Genomic DNA, 18,808 nt, shown 5'->3' on the forward strand with positions numbered 1-18,808 from the left:
AGCAGAACTGAGTCTCCAGTATACAAGGACTACTGCTGGAAAGGACCATGTCACCCCATGCAATCCCAAAAGAGCACAAAGTTCAAAATCAGTGCATGTGTCCCAATTTCAGGGAACAAATAAAATAAAATTCTCTCCCTCTGCCTCTTTTAATGTATTTTTAGTTGTAGATGGACACAATGCCTTTATTTTGTTTATTTATTTTTATATGGTGCTGAGGATGGAACCCAGTGCCTCATGCAAGGCTATTGCACTGCTGCTGAGCCACAACCCCAAGCCCCAGGGCAAAATTTCTTTACCAGCAAAAGGTACTGGTTTAGGAATACTGCAGGGGTAAAGGGTGTCTAGAGGCTTGAATCCTGCCATAAGATCTCCTAGACAGACTAAATGAAGTTTGAGCATTCATTTGGTTGTTCATAGAAAATTCCTTGAGCACCTACTATATGCTTGATATTAACCATTTAACCCTTTCTTGGAAAGGAGAGAAATGCATTCCACAGCTGGTTTTAGGATCAGAGCAGGTCTGGGGGAGCGGGTTACCACAGTTTCTGTGTGGAAATTGCAGCCTCTGAAAGAGTTCAGAAAGGCGTAAAGCAGACATCAAAAATGTAATGCCTTCAACAACCACAAATGACCAATGGCTGGACATAAGAAGAGAGTACAAGGGACTTCAGGGATATCCAAAACCATATTTGTTTAGAGGGAATAGTTGGGGGCCAGTATTGCCAAAGTTCAAATATTTTTCAAGAGAAAAAAAAAAATTCGATTTCTTCTTCTTCCTTCCATCTCCTTCTCATTCTCCTTGATTGAAACCAGGGCCTTGCATATGTTAGGACAAGCATTCTACCAGTTAGATACATTCCCAGTCCTTTTTAAATTTTTTATATTAAGATAGGGTCTTGGTGGGGCTGGGGATGTGGCTCAAGCAGTAGCACGCTCGCCTGGCATGCATACAGCCGGGGTTCAATCCTCAGCACCACATACAACCAAAGATGTTGTGTCTGCCAAAAACTAAAAAATAAATATTAAAATTCTTTCTCTCTCTTTCTCTCTCTCTTAAAAAAAAAAAAAAAGATTGGGTCTTGGTAAATTGCCCAGGTTAGCCTGGAACTTACCAGCCTCCCAACTAACTGGGATTATAGGCTTGTACCACCACACCTCGCAAGAATTTGATTTCTATGTGAAATCTCCTGAGTTTTAAATTTACGACAAAACGTTTAAATCTGCACACCCACAATCCCAGCTACTTAGGAGACTGAGGCAGAAGAACCACAAGTTCAAAGCCAACCTGGGCAACTTAGCCAGACACGCTTTTTTTTTTTTTTTTTTTTTTTAAAGAGAGAGATTTTTAATATTTATTTTTTAGTTTTCGGCGGACACAACATCTTTGTTTGTATGTGGTGCTGAGGATCGAACCCGGCCCGCACGCATGCCAGGCAAGCGCGCTACCTCTTGAGCCACATCCCCAGCCCGGAGACACGCTGTCTTAAAAGAAAAAATAAAAAGGGCTGGGCATATAGTTCAATGTTAGAATTGCCCCAGTATCACAAAGGAAAAAAAAAAAAAAAAAAAACTCAGTACACGTCCAGCCTCTCTGCATTCAGCTCACAGGCCACCAGTTCAGGGCTTTACTTACCTACTTACCTCAGAGTCTGTCACAAGTATTAACTACCATGGAGAAAGGCGCTTAGTGGAGCTTCAGGTTTGGGAAACCCTCAACAAACGTCAACTCCTGGTGGCTGCCCTGAACTTGAGTAAGGAGAGGATACCACCTTTGGTAAATAAATCCCCATCTACTCGCAGAGATCAGCCTGACAGTTAACTTAAGTCTTAAAAAATAATGAAAACTAGAAACAACATCGTTTAAAGCAAGAACAAAATAATACACTAACTAAAGCAGCTAACTAGAGACAGGACGATGCAGATATGCGGCCTGGTGAAGGAAAGAGACAACCAATGTGGGAAATAAAGGAACACTAGAGAAGGGAAGTAAAAATAATAAATAGCAGAGAAAATTCTAAACGTTAACAAAGAAGAAAAGGTAATCAGCAGAAGTGCTCATAGGGTTTAAAATTTTTAAAAGAAGAAAAATAACTAAGGATGCCCAGGCCAGGGAGACCTCCAGAGGCATGAAGGCGACCCCGCAACCCGCTCCAGTGAAGCTGACACCGCAGCAGGAATGCAAATTCCGAGCAGCAGGAGGCCGCAGAAGCCCGGGAGTCCCGCGCACACCTTCCGGCCCCGCGAGCTCCTCAGCCCGCAGGAACTTGACGCCAGGAGCTGTCTCCCAGGCAACGACGCCACCTCGCCCCTCACCACACGCCACGGAAGACGCCAGTGATTGGCTGTAGACAAGATGGTCCCGCCCCCTCCGCCCGTCCCGCCTCACTGAGCCACCGTCTCGAGGCCCTCGCCTGCGCGCTCCCGAGAACAGTCCTACTCGCGGGGGAAAGGGTCACCCTGTGCGCGCCTGGCCTGGCTGGTGTCCCCACGTTTCCTGTCCCGCTGCCCCACGGCAACTTCCGGTTTGCCCAGATATCTCCCGGCGATCTACCTGGCCGGCCCGGGCGGTGAGGACGCTGGGCGAGGGCACGCCGGTCCTGGACTGGACTTCCACCCGCCGGGAAACTAAGACGGCCCGCTGGAAAGCCCCGCGGCCGCCGCGGGGCCTGGGGCTCAGGGGTCTTATTAAAGAGAGCCGAGCCGTGAGGACACGATCAAGATGCATAAAGCCTTACGACCTTGGCGCTCAGTCCCGCCTCCGGATCCAGCATCTCCCTCGCTCACCTGTTTTGGGTGCCGTTTTGTTTTTAAAAATGGAAGTAAGGGTGCTGAGGTTATAGCTCAGTGGTGGAGCCCTTGTAACCGAAAGCTCGATCCTTGTCCCCAATGCCAATTCATGCCAACTTAATAACTTAATAATAAGGACACGGTTCTAAGTTAAAGGAATTTTTTTTAAATTGTTTTGTTGGCAAAGGAGAAACAGGGGACTCCTGTCCCTGTGATTCTGCCCATTAGGGAAAGCAGGGCTTTTTAAAAAGCTATTCAAAGGCTACAGTCCGTGTGCCCTGACGGGAGTTCCCAGGGCGCCCTGAGGGTATGTTAGGATTCATTTGTTAATTTGGGAGATAGTCACTTCCTAGATCCTCAGGCAGACATCTCCTTCCTGTGGAGCCTGGGTAACTCCAGGTGATCTTGTTTCCACGCCCCCAGGTTAGGTAGGAGAGAGGGAGAAGAGGAAGGGAAAACATGAACTTTTAAAACTAAGTCTCAAGGAGCTGGGGCTGGGGCTCAGTGATAGAGCGCTTGCCTAGCATGTGCAAGGCTCTGGATCGAATCTCAGCACAATAAATAAATGAATAAAGATTCATCAATCTCTAACAATTTTTTTTAATTTTTTTTTCAGTTATAGATGAATACAGTGCCTTTATTTTATTTGTTTATTTTTATGTGGTGCCGAGAATCAAACCCAGTGCCTCACATATGCTAGGCAAGTGCTCTACCACTGAGCCACAACCTCAACCTCTAACAATTTTTTTTTAAAAAATAAACAAATAAGCCTCAAGCCTGGCGAGGTGGCGAACGCCTGTAATCCCAGTGGCTCCCGAAGTAGAGGCAGGAGAATCGCGAGTTCAAAGCCAGCACTCTGCAACAGTGAGGCACTTCTCAGCTCAGTGAGACCCTGTGGATCAATAAAAAAATACAAAGTAGGGCTGAGGATATGGCTTAATGGTGGAGTGCCCCTGATTTCAATTCCCAGCACAAGAAGAAGCAGCAGCAGCAGCAGCCCCAGAGCAAGGAGGGCTATATCAAAAGGTAAAGTGACTGTTACATGCTTACCAAGCATGCATGAGATCCTGGGTTTCAGTCCCAGCACAATGCATAGGAGGTATGACCTGCGTCCCTGCATGTTAAGTGTGTGTGCTTGTCTGTGTGACATACATGTTAAAGATCTTTCAGTATAAAGAACATAGAAAGATCATAGCATGCCTGTGATCCAGTTACTTGGGAGACTGGGGCAGGAAGATCACAAGTTCAAGACCAGCCTGGGCAACTTTTCGAGACCCTATCTCAAAATAAAAATTTAAAAAAGGTATAGAGGTGTATCTCAGTGTTAGAGGGCTTTTCTAGTATACACAAAGTTCTAGATTTGATTCCTAGCACTGCCAAAAAAAAAAAAAAAGTCTCACTCCGGTTTGGATGCTGGTCCTTTGGGGTGGAAGTTAGGATAAATTAAGTTACTTTCCATTAGAGGTGGGTGCATTTCTAGGAAACCAGGACATGTCATCATCCCAAAATATACTTTGCTGCTGTAAAGTTTCAGGCTGTACTTTCACACATCAACCAAGATACTGTAGTAGGAGGGGATGGAGGACATTCTGACAGGCTCAGCACTAGAGGAACTTCATAGAAGGTGCCTCCTGGGAGCAAATGGCAGGGGTGCACACGAACCTACCCTGATATCGTTTTCAGCTGATGTCCTCAGCCTTTCATCTCCATCTCTGAGGTCTCCGTGTGCCCTCTCCCCACCCCACCCCAAAGAAGCCCTCCTCTGCATGCCCTGGTGTATTTCTTTAACACAAATTTCTTTTCTGTTTTTTTTTTTTTTTTAATTAAATGGCTGTGAAAAAAAAATGTAGAGTTTTTTTGTTGTTGTTGTTTGTTTTTTTGCTTTCTTTGTACTGGAGATTGAACCCACAGGTGCTTTAGTACTTTACCACTGAGCCACATCTCCAGCCCTTTTTATTTTTATTTTGAGACAGGGTCTCACTAGGTTGCTGAGGCCTTCACTAAGTTACAGAAGCTGGTCTTTTGTTCCTCCTGCCTCAGGCTCTTGAATTGCTGGAATTAACAGGTGTGTACCACAATGTCCTGCTCCATTAGTTTTTATTTTTATTTTATCTCTCTCTGCTCTCTCTTTTTTTTTCTTTCTTCTTATTTTAGTACTAGGATTGAACCCCAGGTGCTAAATCACTAAGCTACATTCCCAGCCCCCCCCCCTTTTTAAAAAAATATTTTAGTTTTCTGTGGACACAGCATCTTTATTTTATTTTTATGTGGTGCTGAGGATCAAACCCAGCTCCTCAAGCATGCCAGGCGAGCGCGCTACCGCTTGAGCCACATCCCCAGCCCTCCCAGCCCTTTTTAAAATATTTTATTTGGAGACAGTTCTCCCTAAGTTGCTTAGGGCCTGGCTAAGTTGCTGAGACTAGCTTTGAATTTAAGATCCTCCTGCCTCCCTCCCAAACCACTGGGACTGCAGGTGTGTGCCACCACACCCAACTCTCTCATCTTTTAAAAAATTGTATTTTTGTGGATGTTTATAATATAAGAAAACATCAGCTAATGATAAGACTAGGGTTCCTTAGAAAAATGACTGATTCTAGGGTAAGCACGAAATGCACAAAGCCTGAAGTATCTAGTAGACCAGAAAGTAAGAAAATGCTAAAAAACAAACAAAACGACAGGACATGATTTCAAAGAGACACAGGGAGCCAAGTATAGTGGTGCCCACCCATAGTTTCTCCTGCCCTTCTTGGGAGACTGAGAAAGGAGCACTGATTGCTTGAGCCCAGAAGTTGGAGACCAACGTGGGCAATACAGTGAGACCCTGTCTCAAAAAAAAAAAAAAAAAAAAAAAAGTGGGGCTGGGGTTGTGGCTCAGTGATAGGGCACTTCCCTAATGGGTGGGGTGTTAGGCACTGGGTTTTATTCTCAGCACTGCATATAAATAAATTAAGTAAAGGTCCATCAACAAACAAAAAAGGGGCTGGGGTTATGGCTCAGTGGTAGAGCGCTTGCCTAGCACGTGTGAGGCACTGGGTTCAAGTCCCAGCACCACATATAAATAAATGAATAAAATAATTATCCATCAACTTCTAAAAAAATTTAAAATATATATATATTTTTTTAAAAGGGCGGGGGGAGTGGAAGTACAAAAGGAAGGAAGAAAACTGAAGTGATGCAGATCCTTCCTCAAGAAGTGGAACAAAGCTCCTTGCTCCTTAGGTGTGAGCTGCGTGTAGTGGCTTCCTTCCAAAGAACAGGTATGAAATACAAATGAGAGTAACTTCACAGTGGAGAAATATGACAAACAAGACCTCTGCCAGGTGATCAGAGTCACCACCAACATTGATATCACAGGTTGACAGTGCATGTCCTTTATAGGAAGTGATGAAAATGGCACTTCACCTCTGTGGTCTTCCCCCCTAAACAACAACCCCTGTCTAATCATGAGAAAACATTAAAGTCTGGCTGAGGAGCACCCTACAATACCTGAACAGTTCTCCTCAAAATCATCCAAGTCAGCTAGGTGCACTGGTGTGCACCTGTAACTTAGAAGTCTAAGGCAGGAGGATTGAAAGATCAAGTTTCCTCAGAAACTTGGCAAGACCTCCTCTCAAAAAAAAAAAAAAAAGGCGGGAATGCAACTCAATGCTAAAGCACCCGTGGATTCAATCCTCAGTACCCCACCAAAAAAGTTCAGGTCATCAGAAATAAGAAATGTCTAAGAAACTGCCACAGTCAAGAGGATCCCCAAGAAGTCATGGCTCTGCATCTTAAGCCCTACACACCTTGGAGACCAACATGGGCAAATGCAGTGAGACCCTGTCCTCATAGCACCTTATTATGTTCTCAGTGGCTGCCTGCCTGCCCTCCAGGGCCTAAGCAGCAGGCCTACAAGGAGGGGCTTCTGCTGTCCCAAGAAAGTCCCCTATTCCCTGCACAGGGGCCTGATGGGATCCTCGCTCATCTGCTCCTTACTTCTCTTGCTTGTCCTCTGGTGAAGGACCCTCTGTTGGGGCCTGGCTACCTCTGCTCCCCCAAGTGGGTTACAAGCACAGCTTGGTCCTTGGGGTGAGGGTTTGAAGCTGGTGCAGACACTAAATTGAGGATTTGGGGCCACAGACTGGGGAGGTGCATGTCAAGCTCTGACCTGGCTTTACAGCCTGAAAAGGGGTCCTGCTACAGCCACCTGGGCAAGCACCAGACCCTGGTATTATGCTTACATCTCCTTGGGACCCAGAGCCCAAGGGAAATTGCCCAGAGCTGGGTGAACTTCAAGGACCCAGCCCAGTGCTTCCTGGGTCCCTTGTCCAGGCTAGGAATATCAGGAAACTGCAGCCTTGATGGTCTTTTGCAGGAGGACCTGGCCCAGAAGGAGGAGGGCTCCCAGGATTCTACAATGACAGCTCTTCACCTCATAGAGAGGGCACTGACTCTTGAACATAAATTGCTAAACACTTCTGTGTTGTTCATGTTTTCCAGATAAGTTTGCAGACACAATAGAAAAATCTATACTTTAGGGTTTCCCCTTAGCATTGTACATTCTATAGGTTTGAACAAATGTGTGATGATGTGGCCACAGTCACTAAACCTACTTCATTTTTTATTAAGCAGATTCCTAAGCATTAGCAGAATTACCCAAATAAACATCCTTTACGCAGTTGGCTCTATAGATTTCACCTAAACACTGCCTCACAAAGCTCTCAGCACCTGGGTCTTTTAGATTCAACATCTGCAGAAGAGCAGTGGCCCAAGCATGGAACTCAGCGGGTCTCACTGGAATCATACAAATCAAATCTCAGTTCTATGTGAGCTGCCATGAATATTATTTCTTGCAACACAACTTTTGGAAGGACTGAGAAATCAGAAAGTTCAAGATCATTTGATAAGAAATGCATGCAAATATTTTATGCTGCGTGATAAATAAGAATCATAAGCCCCCTTTGCAATAAGAAAACTAAGGTATTTAACCCAGATGTTTGCCTTATGAGAAGAGCCTTAACTCCTTACAGGGAGTTTTGAGGTAAGGCCAATATGGTTCAGAGCAAACCACTCTGGAAACACCCATGGGACAAATGGTCAAATAGTGTGCTTGGGCCTGGGTTTAAAGGTCCCTCTCTTTCCTCTTTTCTTTCTCTCCCCTCCCTCCCTCCCTCTCTCTTTTTTTTTTTTTTTTTTAATTTTTTTTTTTTCTTTTAGAGAGAAAGAGAGAGAGAATTTCAATATTTATTTTTCAGTTTTCGGCAGACACAACATCTTTGTTTGTATGTGGTGCTGAGGATCAAACCCCAGCCACAGGCCTGCCAGGTGAGCACGATACATCTCCCCTCCCCTCCCCTCCCCTTTTTTGTTTTTCCTCAGCCCACTTACAGCCACAACATGCTTCTAATTGCTGGCCCTCACAGACCTTCAAGTCTTCCTGGGCAGGCAGGTAGTTAAGGGGAGAGGCCTAACTTTGGAGAGAGCCTCCTCAAGCTAGCTGCAAATCCAGTTTCTGGGTCTCCCTTCCTTCCTCACTTCCTGTCTCTCCTTCATCCCTGCAGCAACTCTAGGCTCCTAATTGGGAAGCAGTGAAGTCTTTTTCAGGAGAGACCCCTGGCCTTCCTAAGTGACCTCAACTCTCCTTGATCCCTCTTGTTATTCTTCCTCACCCTCCAGCAGCCAGGATGGGGCTTTTCCTGCAGGAAGTGCCAAAGTTGTGATGTTAAAAAAAAAAAAAAAAGGATTCTTGGCTACTGAGTGCTCCCTTGGAAGTGCTCTGTCCAAACTAATATGTGCCCCAAGTGTAAAATGCAACCTGGATTTCAAAGACTTTGCATGAAAAAAAGAATGTGAAACATGTCAGTAATAATTTTTCGTATGGATCACATTTTGAAATGATGACATTTTGAATCTAATGAGTTAAATAAACTATTATTAAAATTAATTTCACCTGTTTCCTTTTACAGCTTTCATGGTGGCTACCAGAAAATTTAAAAGTATAAGTGTGGGTCACATTATATTTCTCTTGGAGAATGCTGTTCCAAAGGTGCCCTCCCCCCTCTTCCCACCCCTGGGTACCTCACTCTGTTTGGCTTCCCCTTGCTTCAGGTGCAGATGCAAACATTTTTATTATGGTTTTGGGCTTGATGCTTTCACAAACATAATCTGCAGTCCTCACCATGAAAGGCACTGTAGCTTCCAAATGAAAAATGACCAGTCACATGCAGGTTGACCAACACAGTCTGGAGCTGGGGTTCAGCCTGTCTCAGCCCAAACCTGCCATAGTGTCCAGATTCTCTCTTCCCTCCTGTATTATGACTAATGCAAGTCATAGGGGTTTAACAGTAATTCTTCCCAGAGCTGGAGGGGTTCTCCCTTTGTCCCAGGAGAAGAGGTGTCCCCAAAGAAGGGTCCCAGGAGTTCCTGGAAAGAAGGGGCAACTCGACTCAGGATCAGTGGGGTCCCTGGCTTATGTGATGGAAAAAAATTTCAGCACAGACAATTCAGAGGCATAGACAGAGGTTTATTTAGGAAAGAAGATACACGAATGGAGAAGGAGAACTTTTATTTATTTTTTTTAAGAAAGGTTTTCTTAGTAACCACAGTCTGAGCATTGTAATTAACACTAATATAATATTACTTAATCTACAGATATTCAAATTTGGTCAGTTTCTCATTAATGCTCTTTAAAAAAATATATATTTATTTATATGTGGTGCTACCACTGAGCCACAACCCCCTCCCCATAAGGGCTATTATGAGAAGGTGGGCCCTTAAGGGTTAAAGCAAAGAATGCATATTCTAGGGAAAATGTGGGTCATCTCCAGAGTGAGAGAGCATTTGGGGGATTCTAGGCTCTTCTTTTAAAGGAAACTTGTGAAGGGTGGACGTGGAAAGGTATGTAGGCACAACATAACTCTGGCAATTGAAAGCAAAAGTAAACAAAAAAGGGACAGACCTCCACAGATCAGCAAAACTTTGTTAAGCAGCAGAGGGGCACATTTTCAGGAGGAAAATGACAACTGGTTACAACAGGGGGTCTGAGCTTTATAGGGTTCAGTTAGACTTGAATCATAGCAGAATGTATCAGTGGGGCAGTGGGCGAGGGGGTGGGGGGCAGCTGTGAAAGTTCAAAGCCTGTTGTTGCTGGGAAATGGTGAAAGTCCAGAGCACATTGTTTTCCTTCTCTCTCTGGGGCCTATTCTCCTTTTCTCCCTGGGGCTTGTTCTTCCATATCCTTCAGTGATCTCAAGAAAGTTTGTGGTGGTCTGGTCAGTCTTAGGATCCTCAGGCTGATGAGGTCTTCATCATCTGATCAGTACATAGTGCTTGAAAGTCCCTAAATTATAGTTTTCTCAGAATATCTCATCTTTCCCCCCACCCCTTGCTTCCCGCCCAATTTCAATCAGAATTGAACCCAGGGGCATCTTACCACTAAGCTATATTCCCTTTTGAGACAGGGTCTTGCTAAGTTGCTTAGAGTTTTGCTAATTGGTCTTGAACCTTTGGTGTTGTTGTTGTTGTTGTAGATGGACATAATAGCTTTATTTTTTAAAATATTTTTTTGTAGTTGTACACAATATTTTTATTTATTTATTTATTTATTCATTTATTTTTTAATTTATTTTTATATGGTGCTGAGGATGAACCCAGGGCTTTACACATGTGAGGCAAGTGCTCTACCACTGAGCCACAATCCCAGACCCTGGTCTTGAAGTTTTGATCCTCCTGCCTTAGCCTCCTGAGTAGCTGGAATTACAAGTGTTGGTCCCTCTTCCCCAAATATCTATGGTAATAACTAGAACAATTTGTATTTTCAAGATAATCTTAGGAGACAGACATTGAAATATATTTCAAATATGTAGATTTACATTAAAAGTTTCTCCTTCAGGTAGGTGCACTGGCATACATCTGTAATGCCCACTACTGAGGAGGCTGAGGAAGAGACTGCAGGTTCCAGCCAGCCTGGGCAATTTAGGGAGACCCTGTCTCAAAATAAAAAGTAAAAAGGGCTTGGGATGTAACTCAGTGGAAGAGCACCCCTGGATTCTATCCCCAGTATCAAAGAAGAAGAGAGAGAGGGAGAGGTAAAGGGAGAAGAAGAAGGAGAAGGAGAAGAAGAACAAAGGCTGGGGATGTGGCTCAGTGGTAGAGCACATGCAGAGACCCTGGGTTCAATCCCCTAGTACTGGGGGGAAAAAAAAGGCTGGGGCTCAACGGTAGCGCACTTGCCTGGCTCATGTGAGGCACTGGGTTCGATTCTCAGCAACATATAAAAATAAATAAAATAAAGGTCTATAACAACTAAAAAAAATTAAAAAATTAAAAAAAACAAATAATAAAAAAAAAAGTCTGTCCTTTGAGGGGACTAGCCCTTACTCAATGGGGATGAGACAAGCCAGTGACTTCTGTGAGTCTGTTAATGGATAGCACTTTGAGATAGGAGAGTGTGTTTTCCAAGAGCAGAAAAAAATCTGAAGAGACTTTAATATGCTTTAAGACTTTTTTTCTGCAAAGTAATTTAAGTTAATAAGTGTCAATGGGCTGGGGTTGTGGCTCAATGGTAGAGCACTTGACTAGCATGTGTGAAGCCCTGGGTTCGAGTCTCAGCACCACATATAAATAAAAAAAAGTCCATTTACAACTAAAATAAATATATATATTTAAAAAAAATAAGTGTCAAAAAGAATACTTGGGGGCTGGGGATGTGGCTCAAGCGGTAGCGCGCTCGCCTGGCATGCGTGCAGCCCGGGTTCGATCCTCAGCACCACATACAAACAAAGATGTTGTGTCTGCCAAAAACTAAATAAATAAATAAATAAATATTTTAAAAAATTTCTCTCTCTCTCTCCCTCCCTCCTCTCTCTCTCTCTCTCTCTCTCTCTCTCTCTCTCTCTCTCTCTTAAAAAAAAAAAAAAAAAGAATACTTGGGTAGTGGTCTTGTCCAGATGTGTGAACCTCAGGGGGCAGCACACACTAGTATAGCATCCCTGGTCCTTCAAAAGGGCGAATAATAGGAGGCAAATATTTCCTGAAAGAATGAGTGGCACCTGCACACAGAGCCAGAAACAGCCTGTCAGCTGAGCCCTTGGGGGCAAGGAGGTTTAGGAAGGAAGAAGGTCAAAAGCTTGCAAGAGTTTTTGCTTTCTGCCTAAGGCTATTTTTGAGCCAAACTGGTTTTGGCTTTTCTGGAAGATTCCCTGGAAAGGTGACATTCCAGATTTAGAGACCTTGGAAATTCATGTTTACAAGTAACATTAATCCCTCTGGTTGCATTCCCAGTCAGTTCTTCCAGGCTGTCAACTCCAGATGCCAGATCAGTCCCTTACCCAGAGACTATCTTACAGTATTTGTGGAGTTGACTTGGTGGAATGCTCATGCTATCAGAAGAATCAGATAGCCAGGCACTGTGGCAAACACGTGCAATCCCAGCAGCATGGGAAGCTGAGGCAGGAGGATGTGAAGTCAAAACCAGCCTCAGCAAAAGTGAGACTCTGTCTCTAAATACAATACAAAATAAGGCTGGGGAAGTGGCTGAGTAGTGGAGTGCCCCTGGTTTCAATCCCTAGTAACCCCCACACACACACCAAAAAAAAAAAAAAATGAAGAAGAAGAAGAAGCAGATAAAAAAACACATTGGCAGAGGAACAAGACTCTTCAATTTTACCTTTGAGCAAGGGGAGGCAGTAAGTTGGAGACAGAAATAACAGGCTGACACAAAAAGAGGACAAAGGTGCACAGATTTTATGGCATCCAGTGGGCAGGATCCTGGTCTCTTGAAGTCACCCTATGTAGAGGTGGAGCTTCAGCTGCCCCTGCACTCCTCTTCAGGAGACCAGGTCTCATTACCATCTTAGTCTCCATCTTAGGGTGGGATATTTATTTTTATTTAATTATTTTTATGTGGTGCTGAGGATCGAATCTAGTGCCTCACACATGCCAGGCAAGCACTCTAGCACTGAGCTACAACCCCAGCCCAGGTGGGAATTTTATTATGTTAATAAATTAAAGGTAACTTTGTTGGAATATGGGATGTCTTTTCAAAGACCAGGAACATGCGTCTTCCCCCTCAACATCTGGAATTTGCTCCTTAATGTCTGGGAAAGTTCCTAGTTAGGTTTGGAGCAGGAGAAATCACCACCGTGCCTCAGTAGGTTTAAGTTTAATGATCTGGTTTTTCTTGGATCTGGCTTCTGGGTATTTCTAACTTTCCAATTTCCCTCAACTGGTGTGTTAATTTTGTAGCCTTGAAGACTGGTCTACTTTTGAACTCCTAATTTTCTGGTATGTCTGTAAAACCTCATAAAACGGAACTATTTTAACTGTTTCATGTCTCCCTGAAAAATTTTACTCCCTTACTCATAAGGGGTCCTGTTTTTTTCATGGGAGAGGGGGGTTCCTGATTGCCTCAGTTGGCCGGCATCATGTCCTGGTGCAGCGTCCACGGTTGGGCCAACTCACTAAGCCCCCAAGGGTCCAGGTATTCGGCCCTGTCCCAAAGGCCAAGGCCACATGGGGGAGGATGCCAAAAAGCCTTGGGGGAGGGGCGGATCAAGCCAGGGGCGCGCCTGTGCGAGTTCAGCCTGGGGCGGACTGGGGAGCAGCAAGAGCGAGGGGAGTCCCTTTCCACCCGCCCCGCAAAAACTCCAGCTCCCTCCCGCCTCACTGACGCACGGCGTCTCCCCTTCTGCGTACAGAGGGACAGAGAGGTCCTGCGCCATAGCGCTGCAGACCTGCGGAGAAACCGCTCTCGCTCCCGCTCCCGGCCCCGCCCCAGCCTACAGACACGCCCCAACAAGGCGGGGTTTCCTGGCCCCGCCCAGGGCCGGCCTCAGGGGCGGAGTGCGAGTCGAGGCTGCGGAAGGAGGGGCCTTGTGCCTGGGCGCTCCGCAGGGGGCGCACTGGACACCTGGGGCTGTTTGTGGGAGAGCTGGGGGCTGGGCGGCGTCACGGGGCTGATCAACCTTTCTTTCCTTCTTTTTTTTGAGGGCGGGTACTGAAAGTAGGGACTCTTTGCCTGTGATCTACATTACCAGTTAATAGCTGAGGGCCTCGAGAAATTTCTGAAGCTGGCCTCAAACTTCCGATCCTCCTGCCACATCCCCCGGAGTCTCCAGGATTACCGGCGAATGCCAGTGTGTAGGCTCTGGATTGCGCGCGAGGGACGCAGAGCCGCAAGGAGATAGTGTCCACAATAGCGCATGGTCCAGTGAGGCCGACGCTAGAGTTAAAGATAAGCTCATTGCTGGTGCGTGCAGGAAAACTTAAGACCAGATAGACGAGGTCGAGGGAGGCAATTTCTGGTCCGGACTGACCGTGGGGTCTGATCCTACCGACAGCAGCCCCGGTCACCGAGGGTGTTCCCGCTCCCCATGGCAGGCGGTGCGGTGGGGCGTGCCCAGGGGCCCGGGAGGCAACACCGATTCCCCGCTAGGAGCACCCTCCGGGATGCGGCCAAGGACAGGACCCAAAAAAACATTTCAGTACAACGGAAAGGGCTCGACTTTGGAGCTGGCTCCAATGCGGTTGAGGAGGTCACTTCCCTCCCGGGGAGCTCGGGTTTCTAGGCAGGATTTTAGGGGTCTAAGTGGACCGAGAGCTCTCTCTCTTTTCCAACACATCTCCTGTTCCATTTTGGCACCATCACTGCCACCCTGTGCCCTGGACTGCAATATCCGAGGGTAGGGACTCCTTCCTCACGTTTAGTTCTAAGTCCTCGGTGCTTGGCACACAGCACACCCATAGCAGTTTTATCACATGCATGAAAATACTAGCAAGAAAGACGGCACACAGCAGGCACTTTAAGCTACTGCTCTTGTCCCAAAAGAAAGGTGCATACTGGCAGACCCCCAGGAGTATGGGCCTGTCCTGATTTAGAGTGGGCTGGAGGGGTAGTTCCAGTTGAGAGAATAGTCTCTCGGGTAGGGCAGGCTTGGAATCTGGGTTCATCACTTTTGTTTCTCTGGCCCCGCCCTCCCCCCCCCACCTTGTTCCCAGACTGGGAGGTTAAGGGTTAACTCGAGGACGCCCCTTCAGCACCTGAGTAGGATTGGGGAGGGAACTCACTTCCTGTCCCATTTTGCTGGAGTCTTTCCCCAGGCTGGCAGAAGGTGGCTTTGGCCCTGGAACACTGAGAAAACCCCAAGCATCTCTCCTCTGTACTGAGGATCCTGAGTGGGTGAGTTGGGAGTCCTAGGGTGAGGTTCACAGCAGCTTGGAGAGACAGTGGGGGGTGGGGGGCTCCACGTCTTGGTGGTGGGCGAGGGACTGGAAATCTTTGGAGAATGTGGGTGGTCTGTGCAGCCACGGCCAGCCAGCTTGATGGACTTGTGGCAATGGGGGGCTTGAGGGAGAGTCCCCGATGTCCTGTGACCTGAAGAAGGCAGCCTCCATATGTGCTCTGGTGGATTGATCAGCCTCATTCACTCAGCCCAGCACCCAGAGGGAAGCCCAATGGGAGGAAAGCCTGACCAACAAAGACCAGCAAATCAGGCACCTGCCACTGTGTGCGGGGAGAGGGATGATCCCAGCAGAGGATCCCATCTTCTGCCCCTCCCAGACTCTGGGCTTTCCGGAGGTCTGGAGGTCTCTGGGCAGCACCTCCACTTGGGTTTGCCCCACCCTCGTGGCTCTGCTTCTGTGTCCCCACCCCCACCTAGCCAACCCCCTGCAGATGTGCATTTTAATAGAGCTTTTGTCCTAGAGAGACCTGGGGGAAGGGACAGACTTTGCAAGGCCAACTTGCCTGAATTCCACCTCCTTGAAACCTTTTGGTGGGGGTTCACCTGGAGATTCTGGCCACTCTGTGTGGCTAGGCCTGAGGGCTTTGAAATCCTCTTATTTCTGATTCATGTTGTGATATCTTGGCCAATTCAAGGAAAATCACACTGGGCCCCAGGCAAAACTATCCTCTCTTTTCCAGGTATTTGTGGGCCTAGAGCCACATTCTCACTTTCTTAGCTGTGCCTGGTGTGACTGTGAGCAAGTCACTCTTGTAAGATAAAGAAATGATTTAGCACATGAATGCAGAGGGATGAAGTGAGTTCTGGGTACGGCATCCAGGCAGATAAGTGCTCATCACCTGCCAGCTGCTACTGTAGGGCCACTAGTGTGTCACTAGTTCTCTAGTTTGAAAATGCTGCTTCTAAAACAACAAAACGTGGGCTGGGATTGTGGCTCAGTGGTAGAGCACTCGCCTAGCACGTGCTTAGGCGCGCTGGGTTCAATCCTCAGCACCACATAGAAATAAATAAATACAATAAAGGTATTCTGTTCAACTACAAAAAAAATTTTTTTTCTTGAACATTTATCAGACCTTTTCTGCCCCAGAAAAATTGTTACATGTATTCCTCAATTACTAATTTTTTTGGGAGTGGGAGGGTACTGGGGATTGAACCCAGGAGCACTTAACCACTGAGCTACATTCCCATTTTTTTTTTTTTTTTTTTTTTGAAACAGGCCTTACTAATTTGCTGAGAGCCACACTAAGTTGCTGAGACTGGCCTTGAAGTTGTGTTCTTTGTGCCTCAGCTTCCGGAGTTGTTGGGATTACAGGCGTGCACCACTGCTCCTGACCAATTCTTAGGACATCAAGGTAAGATTTCCATTTTGTTACAACTACTAACAGTCATTTGAAGTCATCAGCATTTTTAATGCTGGATGAATACAGACTGAACTAGATACAGTGCCTATTTGTAAGCCAGGGGACAAAGTACACTCAACCATGATGGATTGCAGCACAGTGACCCATAGGGACTGTGTTGTGGGATCCCAGAAGGGAGGCACCAATGGGGGATAGGAGTGGCTGCAACAGGAAAAGCCTCCAGAGATTAAAACGCAGAAGTCTAGGAAAGAGCCCAGGTTGTGGGAGGGAGAAAAGGGGGGCTGCAGAGCAGGAGCAGAAGCAAGAAACAAGGCCTGAGTCAGTTTCCCTGAGGCCAGGCTTGAAGCACAGGTTTCCTGTATTCTTTACCATCCCACTCCCCACTCTAGTCACCCCACTTAAGAAGGAGATTTAGAAAACCCTGTCTCCTATAAGGAGACTCAACAAACTGTCCAAACTCAAAATTAGGCTAACATTACCAAAACTGGGTTACCCACTAGGGCAAATGTTTTAGTGTCTTTAGCTGTAAAAAGGGCAAAGATGCTACTGTCCGACACTGATGGCCATGATCATTGGTGCTATAACCAGTAACGAGAGAACATAACAGCTAGCACTGAAGTGTGCCTGCCATGTGCCACTCCCCATGTGGGACACTGCTCTGTGCTTTTGGGGAAGTAATGCTCAAGGTGCTCTTACTTCTCCCCCCCCTCCCTCCCCCCCCCCCCCCCCCCCCCCCCCCCCCCCCCCCGCTTGTGATGCCCCCTGAGGAGTGGGAGGATAGAAGAGTAGAATGGGTTCAGAGTGGGAGGATAGAAGAGTAGAATGGGTTCAGAAAAGTTTAAGCCTCCTGGAATACTGAAGAACGAATTGAACAAGACAAGACCAAATTGAGTCCCTAGTGCTTGGGGCTGAATTTGGGGCAGTTCCCCATGATAGTTTTGGGCTACCCAAAAAAGGGAGTAGCCACCCCATGGGTTGGGCTAGGAAGACAAGAGAGGTGGTTGGTTCTGCAGAACCAGTGCCCCCTGGTGGCCAACTAGGAATACTTTCCATGGCTAGCCAGCCTCTGTGTCAGAGTGGGAACCCCAAAAGGGGTGATGGAATGAATCAAGGAAAATCCAGAATTGGGGAGGGGAGAAAAGAAAGTAAAATCACTGCCTCACATACCCATGCCCTGACTCCCAAAGTACGTCCACCAGGGGCTCTCAGACCAGGTAACATTATCTTTCTGCCTTGAGGACTCACCTGTCACAAAACTTTCCAAATTACACTCACATCTGGAGCCCACATCCGCTGGCTGCCCTGATCTGTCCCCAGTCTCTTTGCTGTGACATGCACTTACAACTGGCCTCTACTGGACTCCAGTTATGCTTTGCGCTGCCCTGGGTTCTCTCCCTCTGCTCCACCCTCCTCCAGCTCATGTTGGCCTCAACCTCTGGGACTGGAACTGTGGGAGGAGAGAGACTGGAAAACAAGGTGAGAGCTCCACCCTGGTCAGCCCAGCACTGGTCAGCTGAGTGCCATTGTCCTTGACCCCCATGAGATATCTCCAGAGACATAAAGTGAGGGCCCGCGTGCCTGGTCTAGGAGATAGTGCAGGCATGAACTTTCCCTTCAGCTTTTTACTTTGAAAGTTCTCAAACATTCAGAGAAGTTGAAAGAGCAGGTCAGTGAACCTCCTCTACATATCTTACCAACCATGAACAGGGGTGATCCCTTAGTCCTTCAAGTCCAAACCCTATAAAACTCAATAGCATCCTCTTACTGGTAGACATTGCCTACATTCAAAAGGCTATAATGGAGTCATTAATCTAGTATCCCATCCATATTCAGATTCCCTCAACTGATCCCAAACTGTCCTTGAGAGCCTTTGAAAAGTGAATTAATCAGGATCCAGTCAAGGTCTGCCCACTTGATTTTAACCACCATTTAGTCTCCTGTAGAACAACACCCTCTATAGCAGTTATTTTTCATTCTGATTTGTTGAATTATTCCTTCGAGTGATGGTTGACTTGTTCTTTATTCTCAGCAATGCTCTGTGAACTGGAAGTTGGCTCTCCACACCAGACTGGATTGAATGAAACATTTGTAGCCAGGGTCTGTCCTCCATAGTGCTTTGTGTACTCAGGGGTTGCATCAGGAGGAGGGAAGGTCAGGTTGTTCCTCACTTTAATCGCGGGGGCAGAGTGATAGGAGGTCTTAGATACTGTAGGATGACCTGTCCAATTTTTCTGTCCTTTCTGCATTGCTTAAGCAGAGACCCAGACCATTAGGAAAAAGGATTTCTCTGAGGAGGCCACACCCCAGCATCTCTTAACACTAATGACCAGGTGGAGTCAGCTTCCCTGCAGCAGATCCTAACCCAGGGTCTTCAGCTCCACAGGTGTGGGAGGAACTGAGGAAAGGGACCTGGAGTGGGCCCAGCTGCAAGAGGCA

At 46.6% G+C, this 18,808-nt stretch overlaps 1 protein-coding gene and 1 long non-coding RNA gene across 2 annotated transcripts in view; one reads left to right on the top strand and one right to left on the bottom strand.

Annotated features, from left to right (window-relative positions):
* Nucleotides 1–1,937, bottom strand: part of LOC143384700 (zinc finger protein 213-like) — a 30,039-nt gene extending 28,102 nt beyond the window's left edge. Inside the window, exon 1 of the mRNA XM_076839779.1 lies at nt 1,645–1,937. The gene's annotated coding sequence lies outside the window, so the exon portion shown is untranslated. The remainder of the gene's footprint in view (nt 1–1,644) is intronic.
* Nucleotides 1,938–2,452: 515 nt separating this feature from the next.
* Nucleotides 2,453–8,618, top strand: LOC143384956 (uncharacterized). The gene is made up of 3 exons (XR_013089435.1): nt 2,453–3,816; nt 5,918–6,047; nt 8,025–8,618. It is a non-coding gene; the product is annotated as an uncharacterized LOC143384956 (long non-coding RNA).
* Nucleotides 8,619–18,808: the final 10,190 nt, after the last annotated feature.

The sequence above is a fragment of the Callospermophilus lateralis genome, chromosome 19 (genome assembly GCF_048772815.1).
Source record: "Callospermophilus lateralis isolate mCalLat2 chromosome 19, mCalLat2.hap1, whole genome shotgun sequence".
Lineage (NCBI taxonomy): Eukaryota > Metazoa > Chordata > Mammalia > Rodentia > Sciuridae > Callospermophilus > Callospermophilus lateralis.